Source organism: Puntigrus tetrazona, chromosome 24, assembly GCF_018831695.1.
Source record: "Puntigrus tetrazona isolate hp1 chromosome 24, ASM1883169v1, whole genome shotgun sequence".
NCBI lineage: Eukaryota > Metazoa > Chordata > Actinopteri > Cypriniformes > Cyprinidae > Puntigrus > Puntigrus tetrazona.
The window spans coordinates 18,631,401-18,641,926 of NC_056722.1; the positions used below are offsets into that span (position 1 = coordinate 18,631,401).

General features: G+C 36.8%; 1 long non-coding RNA gene across 1 annotated transcript; it reads right to left on the minus strand.

The window, feature by feature from the left end:
• Positions 1-1,079: 1,079 nt before the first annotated feature.
• On the minus strand, positions 1,080-9,925 carry LOC122329571. The gene is made up of 4 exons (XR_006247932.1): positions 7,543-9,925; positions 4,390-4,483; positions 3,691-3,761; positions 1,080-1,473 (listed from the first exon to the last, which is right to left on the minus strand). It is a non-coding gene; the product is annotated as an uncharacterized LOC122329571 (long non-coding RNA).
• Positions 9,926-10,526: the final 601 nt, after the last annotated feature.

The window sequence follows — 10,526 nt, forward strand, 5'->3', positions numbered from 1 at the left end:
AATTCACAAACACGGCCTGCTTTATATACAGTATGCCATGACTGAAATATATGATAGCTGTTTTTTTTACTCGAGTGAAGTTTATGTTCAAAAGCCAGATTTTGGCTGAATTATTGGCTACAAAAAAAGCTACTGAATATGTTCACTGTTATTAAGTAGGAAAAATGATACAGGCCATGAAAAGTTGTTTCTTTGTGGTTTTGGGGCCAGCTGACTAAACCTATTTTTGGAAACCAATCAATGGAAACCTATCAAACCACTGTTTTGGTAGGTAAATAAATAAATAACTTATAATAAACAATTATCAAAACTACCAAAACAGTTGTATGATAGTTCCAAAAACTAATTATATATATACACTTCCTTCCAAAAGTTTGGAAACACCCCTGGCAAAATGTGGTTTTGAATGATATCAGCATAAATCTTTATCATGGTGCAAATACTGTACATCAGTAACTTGAAGACCAGCAATAATATTTTTTTTTATTTTGCATAATGGCACTATATAAATGTTAAAGTTGAGCTACTATGGGAAGAGCTGGACCGTGATGCCTGTAAGAAGTGCCCAAGCAGTGTGAATCATCTCTGGGCAAAGCTTCAGGAGGCTTGGAGTTATATAGTAAGTCAATGTTTGAACAAATTGGCAGCTCAGAAGGGCAGATTATGCAGAGCTGTAATGGCTGCTGAGGCGGATATTTTGTTGAATTGAAAATGTATTTTTTATGTATAAACTCTTTATGTAATAAAGTATGTTTTCGTAGTTTGCGTTTGTCCCTTATCAGTGCAAAATGATCACAATTAAAAAGGATTCATGGCAATATTGTACAAAACCTCACTTTTCTAGGGTGTTGGAGGCCAGTGTATATTAAAATATATATTTTTTAATATACACTGATATTTATTGAGAAAATCATAATGTATATTTCTAACAATTTATATATTTATATTTATTTATATGTATTTACTTTTATACATACATATATCACACCAACTTTTTAAGGAATTGACATAAAACCCCTGAAAATCGAATGTTTTTAACTTTTAAGTTTAATTACACTTGCGGTTCGGGTAAAATAGAATTTACACAAAAGTCTCAGAAGGCATTAAAATCAAAGGGCAAAATTTTACGCAACCCAAGTTTCTTGAATACATAAAACACTATATTTGACACTTCTAACCCGGGATGATTGCTCATCCTGACCGAAGCCACTAAACCTCACCACATGCCTCTCCATTTCCAAATCCCAATCAGCGGCCCTGTAATTTCCCTAATTAGCCTGTGATCTGTTGACAACTTGACTGGATTATGGTGCGACTGATGCCTTCTGGTGTCTGAGCGTCTGGTGTTGTGTTTGCAGTAATCCACGCTTGTAATCGTTTTCCGTTTGCTAATTAAGAGCAGATAATTGCTGCTTGATTTAGTGTTTTGCTGACTGTTGACAAATTGTTGCAGGCGTGTGCCGGTGGTGGCAGCTGTTAGGAGAGAGAGAGAGAAAGAGAGAGCGACGAGATGAGCTTTCATACACGGCCGTCTGTGTCGGAACAGCTCCCTAACACATGCTGTCACTCTAATCGGTGTCTATTAAACTTCACGATGCGCAAATACCATTACGGGATGTAGCAATTTGTCCATTTCAACATATTTGCGTAGGATATTTTTCAACAAGGCGTCTCTGCATATGTCGCAGTGGCGTTGTATTTGCATGATTCTATCACTTGCGTGGTAATTGTTTTGTTTTCCAAGAACGTCCAATATAAAACAGTACAGCAAAGTGGAATTTCGTAGTTACAGCAGCTGCCCTTATTTTGAATAGGCCAGCTGAGACCCCTTAAAGATGACCACTAGGGGACCGACGTATACGGTCAGATCTGGACGCCCTGAGTGTCTCATCCATAATGCATCGGATCCAATAAAGGTGCCGATTAGAGGCTAATTTTAGCAGCTAATTTAAGGCTGTACTCAAATATAGGAGTTTTCATTTGCATGGATATAAAAAATGAATGAACCTCTGGATATATATTCTGACAACAGGACAAGCCTTAAAGACATCTAATAACAAGCTCACGTCGTGCCGACTGCCTTCCCAGCGTTCTTATGGAAGTGGCAGGATTGAGATTTTAAAATTGCATAATGATATTGTACTGATATATGAGTCCAAGACTGACACCCATGCAAATAATGCGACTTATCTCGGCTCACACGCATACAAGCTGCGTATGTGAACCACAAGTAATGAAAAATAAAATGTAGAACGAAAGGCAGGCGTTTCCTTCAGCTACCCTTATTGGCTCAATTTAGATTATTATATATGCCTTTATCCGCATCGGATCGACAGATTTATATGAATACCGTTTTGGCAATTATTAAAATAGACAAGGGAACTATTAATCTTGCCGTCAAACTCCATCATTAAACTGACTGACAGCGGGCTCTGCGTCTGAAGCCAATCAGATGCAAAGCAAACGAGTGGGGTATGAACACAAACCAAGGTGGGTCATTAAGCATGCACAGAGGGCAGTTCATGAGTCCTAATGAGGGGTCAGGCTTTAGGTGGGTCACGGCTGGAGGCAGCTTCATCTCATCACATCACTCCTTTTAATCTTCTATTCTCTTAATGAAACTAATAGAGGTGCTGTCGTTGATTAATGGAGCTCGACAGAGGCCGGGGAAGTATTAGTTTGGAATTATATCAGTCTTTATTTGCGCCGGAGCTACCGCCGGTCATTATTTATGAATGTGACTTCATACTTTTTGATGGACAGACGGATGAGGTTGCAAAGCCTGCGATATCATTATTGATTTAAAGGGGTAGTTCACCTGAAAATGAAAATGTTAATCCAAGCCTGTGTGGCTTTCTTTGTTCTATGAGGAAATACGTTTCGAAAAATGCTTAGTTTTATTATTAAATAGTTCAATAGTTGAAGCATTCTTGAAAATAACTTTTTAAAAAGGAATTTGCAATTCTGTATTGCAATTGTGATTTGGGATTTGGGGTCATTTGGGATCAGTAAGATTTGTAATGTTTTTTAAAGAAGCGCTTCACCAAGGCTGCATTAATAAAAAATAGATTCAAAACTGTAATATTCTGAAATACTATTATATTTTAAAATTGCACTTTTCTATAATAGACTTTAAATTGAAATTTTTACATACAGTATATATATATATATATATATATATATATATATATATATATATATATATATATATATATATATATATATATATATATATATAATAATGGTTACCAAAGAGGGTTTTATTAACAATTCCACAAAGAGCAAAGAACCATTTTTGGTTCCCAAAAAACACTTTAGTGAACATTTAATTTTTATATTCTTCATGTCCAAGAACAATATAAATATACACAAAACACACACATATATTATGGAAGCAAAACGTTTATTTTGGATGCAGTTAATCGTGATTAATTGTTTGACAGCACTATATAAAAAAACACATTATGTAACAATTCTCATCCGGGGCCGAACCTAATGATACAATAGTTACCGCATAAATCATGCAGGTTTGAAATTTAATGAGAGTGAGACCATCCCTTTAAGAGAGGGCAGGGTCAGACTGAACAATAGCTTGTTACCTGAAACTAAAGGATAGAATTAAGTGTTTTACGTACATTGATGTAAAAGACATACGTGACCGATGTCTATGTATCAGTATTGGGTACTCACTCGTCCACCTCCAGACGACCTCATAGCTGATTAAGAAGTGCTTGCTGATTGGAAGAGTGACTGTGGATGGCCTGGGTGATAGAGAGAGGGAAGAAAGAGAACTTCATTAACTCTTGGTGCATTAACAGTGATGAAATGTAATACAAGCCTCATGAATCCTCCCAGCCAATCAGAGAAGGCGAGGAACAGTGAAGGCAACGTGATGAACGGCCCTGTAGAGGGCAGCACTGTGACCTTGCGCCTCATTAACTCTTTTGCATATGCACACAGGAACAAGGGAGCGCTTTAACATGGGGTGAGATGTAACATAATCAGTTTAACCAATTACAGACGAGCCACGTTGTGAAATCACTACCCTTCCTGTCTGCCGACTCCCTGATGTGACAGCAGAATGCAAAAATGCAAAGGCAAAATTTACCGATACCATCAGGACGCGTGTGCCAGTGTAAACATATTTACTAAATGTCGAGACATTCACCTGATAAGCACTGAGAGGAGGAAAAAATCTGTTTTTCAAGTTTTCTGGCATATCTCAAAGAAAACACATATAGCGTAGGATTTAAAAAATAAATAAATGAAAAAAATATATATATCAGTAACAGATACAGTTAAGAGATCAGACAGAGATCAGATCCCCCCCATTTAACGTTGTTAGAAGTGAAGTCAGTGCTGACAGAGCTGGTGACAGATTACTTTTACCTTTAACCGTGACTGCTTGGCCTCCTTCTCATCTATCTGAGCTCTAAGGGTCCTCAGTGCCACCTCCAAGGCATCTCGGCTTGCCTGCAGACAACTGTCACAGAGAAAACACACGCGGAGTACTACTGCAGCTTTCCAAATGGAGACATAAAGGTTCACAGACATAATTTAATTATGGCTTACATAAAGATATACAGAGATAAGCAAAATAGGATACTATTGAGTAACAGAATACAGAACAGTTATTTGCTATATGCATGAATTATTTTCTAATCAGGATATGTTTGAATGCAGCAAAAGAAAGGCTTTGTTAGACTAAATGTATACGATTTTGGAATTATACTTAAATTTACATGATTTGAAATATAAAATGTGAAAATAGGTTAGTAAATAATATATTTAACAATGTATTAATGTATTTAACATTTATACAAATACACATTTCTTATACCATTTAAAATGTTTGGGGTTGGTAGGATTTTTTATGCAAAATCCTCCTTTTCTCACCAATGCTTTTAATATCTGTAAAAGAAAAATAAGTAAATAAATAAATAAATAAAAGTAATTTATTCCCGCGCTGGCAAACAGATTCTTCAATCATTATTTCAGTCTGCAGAGTCACATGATCCTTCAGAAATAATTCTTATATGCTGATTTTTAAAGTAATATGATATTTAGAATGTTTTTTTCCTAAAAAAATATTTTTTCAAAACAATTCACAATGAACAGCGTTTATGTTTTTTTCTTTACTATTGCTTTAGATCATTTACAGCACCCTGAAAGTGCTAAATAAAAGTATTAATAAAAAAAACCTCAATTCACCCCAAACTTTTCAACCGCAAGCATGTATTTTAACATATTTAATTATATTTCAAACTACATTTAAAAATAATTAACAGTGCAGTATTAAACTTATTTATCCCACTTAATAAAAAAGTCACTTATTTTAGAGTTGACATTGAGAACGTATTCTTCAAATCAACGTTCAGCTCTTTTCCAAGCCAAGTAGGAATATTTATACAGCTGTTCATAATGATCATTAGCAAAGCACACAATGAAAAGCTCAATACATCCTGCAAGTAAATTACTGCAGGCATCATCAGTCTGATTCTTACAAATGACTGCCTTCCACATTATCTAGGTACCGTGGCTGCCTTCCACAGTGAGGTGGGACGTGTTTTAGCTGTTTTAGCTGATGATCTGATGTGACAGTCTCATGATGGTCTTAGTCACTAATGGGAGCCAACATTCCTCTGCATCTCCACCCACACTCAAACAGAGCTTCCTAGAAACTCCCGACAAGCTTAATAAAACATCAATAGTGCCAAACGCATGGTACGGCGAATCAATCCGAAGCATCAGCCGGGCTGCAGCCTGACAGACACAGAAAACTCCCCGCGCTCCTCCTGTCTCACTGTAGAGACCACGGGACGCTGCGGCCTGACACCAGAACTCATCACGTGGCTTTGATCACACGGAGAGAACCACGCGACGTGTCGCAGCTGCGCGACGAAACGCTGCATCTGTCAGATGTCGCTGACAGTCCCGCCCTGCACACTCAGTGCGGAGAGGTACTGATCTCTATAAGTGGTGACTGAGAGCTACGCTTACTGACGGATGAAGGTGACCCAGTTTGTAAGGAGAACTATTAGCATAGTTTTTTGTAGCTTTGGGAGAGAACAATGTAACTTCTGATAAACAAGTGGGGAATTGAGGACAGCATCTGAACTGCTAGTGATTTGTTAGATCAGTTAGAACTTCTGAATCTTTTACGCCGTAGAATTTTCTGGCCTAAATCGTAAGATTAGCATCTTTATCTGGAAAGCCAATATTATCCATCTTATGTGTTGCAGGGCACTTTATGCAGGGCCACGAGATGATTAAAAGTGATGTAATTTTTTTACGTTACAATAATTTCTACTGTCTGAGTTTAATATGCGAGACATCCATTCACAAGTCTGCATCCGTGCTGATATTGTTAAAGTGCCCCTATTATGGATTTTTGAACACAACCTTTCTTGCTAAGTGAATGAAAAAATCCTGCAAAGTTATTGTCTCAAAAAGAAAGAGTTGGCTCTGAATCATTGAAACGAGCCATATTTAAAATGAGTCCCAAGCCATGTCATGTTGACGTCAAAATGAAACATTACAACATTGCCCGTCCACTTTTTGGTCTTTTTCGAAAATGCAAAATCATTCTTTGAAACTAGGTGCCGCTTTTGAAGCGTTATAAGGTCACAATGCTATTTTAAATAAATAGACCAATAGAGGGTTTGGAAAAATGAAGCACTGAACTAATTATTTGGGAGTCGTTTTCGACTTTGCATGCATGTCAATGACTCTAAGAAACAAAATATAATCCTTCATAACCCATAACAGGGGCACTTTAAGTAAATCTGAATTCATTTTTTTATGGATAAATGTAAATAATGAAATAAATGTAAATATTAAATATAAACTATTTGTAAACAAAAACGAGAAATAGTGTCTTGGCAAATACATGAAATAATAAGAAATAAGATTAAAAGTGCCCACTTTTATCATGTAATTTCTAATCCTTTTTGTCTTAAAGGGACAGTTCATCACACATTTAATAAGAAAAGCGCAATAAAAACATTAATAACATGGCCAATACAACTACCAATATTTCATTAATAATGTTTCCTGTCACTCTCTTTATACATTCAAATATAGCTTTATAGCTATAATATTGCTCCAAAATACTTCAAATATAGTCAGGACAGGTATGGCACTTTTAAACTCATAATACTTTCTTCCTTAGTTAGCTTTTGTTTTATGTAAAAGAGCAGTCAGTGCAGTCTTCAACATTTCTTCTCTTTTGCTTCACAGAAAACTCTACAGGTTTGCGATGACATATGGGTGAGTAAATGAAGGCAGAATTGTAATTTTCAGTAAACTATCTCTTTAAATTGAGGCGGTGAACATATATTCTAACTACCAGATGACTATTATGTTTTAGCACACAGTGATGACAGCACTAAAATGAAGAAAACAAGACAATAGAGATGAGTTACAGAATGGAGCAATAACATCTGCGCTATCATTAAACAAAGCCGAGACAGTTCAGTGGCAATGAAAAACCCATCAACCATCTGGAGGACAAAGAAAAATCATATAATTGTTCAGACTTACGAAAAACTAAAGAGAGAGAGTGCTTCGCCTGGCCGTTGACTCCGGTTTCAGACAGTTGAACTAGAACCAGAAATGTAAATTCCAGAAAGCATGACATCTGCCTTTCTCCGAAGTTTGGGCCTCATCTGTTAAAAATTATTCCCATCTGATGGTGAGGAAAGAGGGGGAAAAAGTTAAATGCATTAGAGATGGAACTTTTATATAACATGGTTTGCAGTGGCTACGCTCAAACTAATTCCTCCAATACACTTAATGGAAAAGAAGAGCTATTCATTTCCTCACAAACACATCCATTAGGAGCAGAGATAGCTGGCGTAGGAATCTGTGTTGATGTGCTGCTCTTTATGGCATGTAAAAGAGAAGCTGAACTGATCGGTAGGGCATGCATACATGCATTCTCTCTCTCTCTCGCGCTCGCTCGCTCGATCCTCTATTCTCTGGGGTAAAATTATCTTTTGGAGCCACGCCAGCTGTCCTTGTTGAAATGGCAGAGGAAAGTGGACATGTTCTTGTCTGAAACCAGCTCCAGATAAAGTGATTATGTCTTACATTATGCCACACTGGGATTTCTTCATCATGCAAAGTAGTAGGGAAAAGAAAAACGGAGGAATGAAACATAAGCAAGAATTAAAATGAGAGGGAGATAAATGGCTACAGTGCTATCAGCCATCTTGTAGCACTTCATATCACCCATCTGGACTCACAAGTCACCAGCCATTTCAGCAGATGGGTTATTATAATTGCATTAAAAGATGTACACACAAAAAATTGAGAGCGAACGCACAGTACCATATAAAATTGAAAAAAAATTCTAATTAAAAAATATTATTTTAGTAAAGTTAAATGAATATGGCCATATGAAATACTTAATACTTAACATTTAAGCAATTTTTGTTAACTATAATAACCCTAAACGTTACATCTCTCAGAATGCAACGCTATGAAACATTCATACCCATGCGGACAAAAATAAGATACCTCCTTCTCATAAATAATAAAAGAAAATGTCTTAACTAATGCTTTATGGGTTTTTTCATTACTCAAATGAGGTTGTGAATGAACTTGGACTTTGGATGTCACGGCAGATGAGTGTGTTCTCAATAATTTCCTTTTATCTCATTGGATCTGGCTGGAGAGAAAAGAAATCTGTTTTAATAAAAGACATAATCTTATTTTAAATAAATATGAGATCAATTCCCCAATATCGAATTCAGGGATGAAAACTGAAGCAGTAATGGGGCGACCGTGACAATGGGCTGAGAGATGGAATTGGGAATTGGATGGAAAAATAGAGGCATTATTCATAATACGTTCATCTTCCAGTGCAAGCAGACTAGATTCATCTCTCTCTTCTTTCTTTCTTCTTTCTACAGTTCTTCACTCTTATAATGGTCATTCTGCATCCCCATTTCCCAGCTAACAGCACAGATCACATCAGAGCCGTCCATTCATTTGGAGCAGCGCGAAGAGAGCTAAGGGTGCTCAGAGCGAGCCAAACCGGGAAGCTCTAACGCTTACATGGGCTTCGCGTGTGCTTTGTGTCAGATTCCTTGACCATCTAAATGAGGGGCGCAGAGTAGTATCGCTTCGACATACAGCTAACAAACCACTTGGCTTTCAGGCCTTTTGATTTTGTTTGAAAGCGGGAGACAATCCTCAGCCAAATTGACAAGATGGTGCGAAGCCAAGAAAGCTGAGAATGAATAGCCCTCTACGAACACCATTAGCCAACCAGAGAGCACCTCAAACTTCTATAGAGTCTTCAGCTTGTCCAGCGAATGACTGTTTGGATTCATTAACGGGAAGCTGTAAATTGAACGGAGGGATGTTATGTCTCCTGTTCAAGTGTACGTTATGTGAGAAGGTGAAGGTGACTTAAAACAACCTCAGACAATGAATGGCGCTGAGGGCTGTTTAGGATAAGCAAAGAAGAAGCCGATAAATAGACGTTTGCTTTGTTAGTGCTGATGGTGTTCAAAAGCTTGTTCTGTTCTTTGATCCATCTAGCCAGCCTCTTACAAACAGAGCTGATGAACAAAAATGAATGCTGAAAATGTAGTGTCCATTTATAATGCATGCTAGGTCATAGAACAGGATGCAAAGACTACTGTAGGCTATTTTGTTCAAAAGACATGTTTGTTTGTATTTTTTACAACAAATGCCAATGTGAATACTTGACCAATGCATTGAAAACATTCCTATTGAACATACTTCACTTGCTGCAACAAACCTCAGTATACTTTAAAGAAAAGGAATTCTTAAATAGTTTATCAGTAAATAATTATATAATTACACTGTAACAAGGACACAAAATATATAAATGTAAAACTCCAAATGCGATCATAAGGTGCAGTTACGTTAGCAAAACATACTAAATAAAACATACACAAATAAAAGATCCATCATGCATTGTTAATATTGTATTAAGGCTACTTAGATAATACTTCCAAACTGAGTAGCTTTATATTGGTCTACATGTTTAAGGTCCAACAAACTTGAATCTAATGTAAAATCTGCTGGGAGAGTAGCTTACTATTAACATACCAAGTTTAACTTACTTTAGGAAGGTATTGTATGTTGCTCTGTCATCACAACAGTTGACCTTTTTATAGTTCACCTGTCAACTTCATTAATATTTACATAGCATTACTAATTATGGTCTGACACATACTGAAATGCAATGGGGAAAAGCAGCATGGCCAAACATAACTGCAGAAAACCAAATAAATCCTACTTCAAGTTTAGCAGCAAATCGATCGAGATTTAAACACAAAAATCTCCAAAACGTAAAACAATGCACTTTGTATTACGGGGAGCCAGATGCATAAACTTGTTCCATGTGTTAAACGCTTTGATTTGACCTGCTGTTGACTGTCAATGTGCTGCAGTTCAGCTCGAAGTGTCAACAAGGGCCTTTCCCTGCATTCATATTCCTTTGCTCTAAATCACATTACTGCAAAGACAAACATGGAAGACAAGGTCAT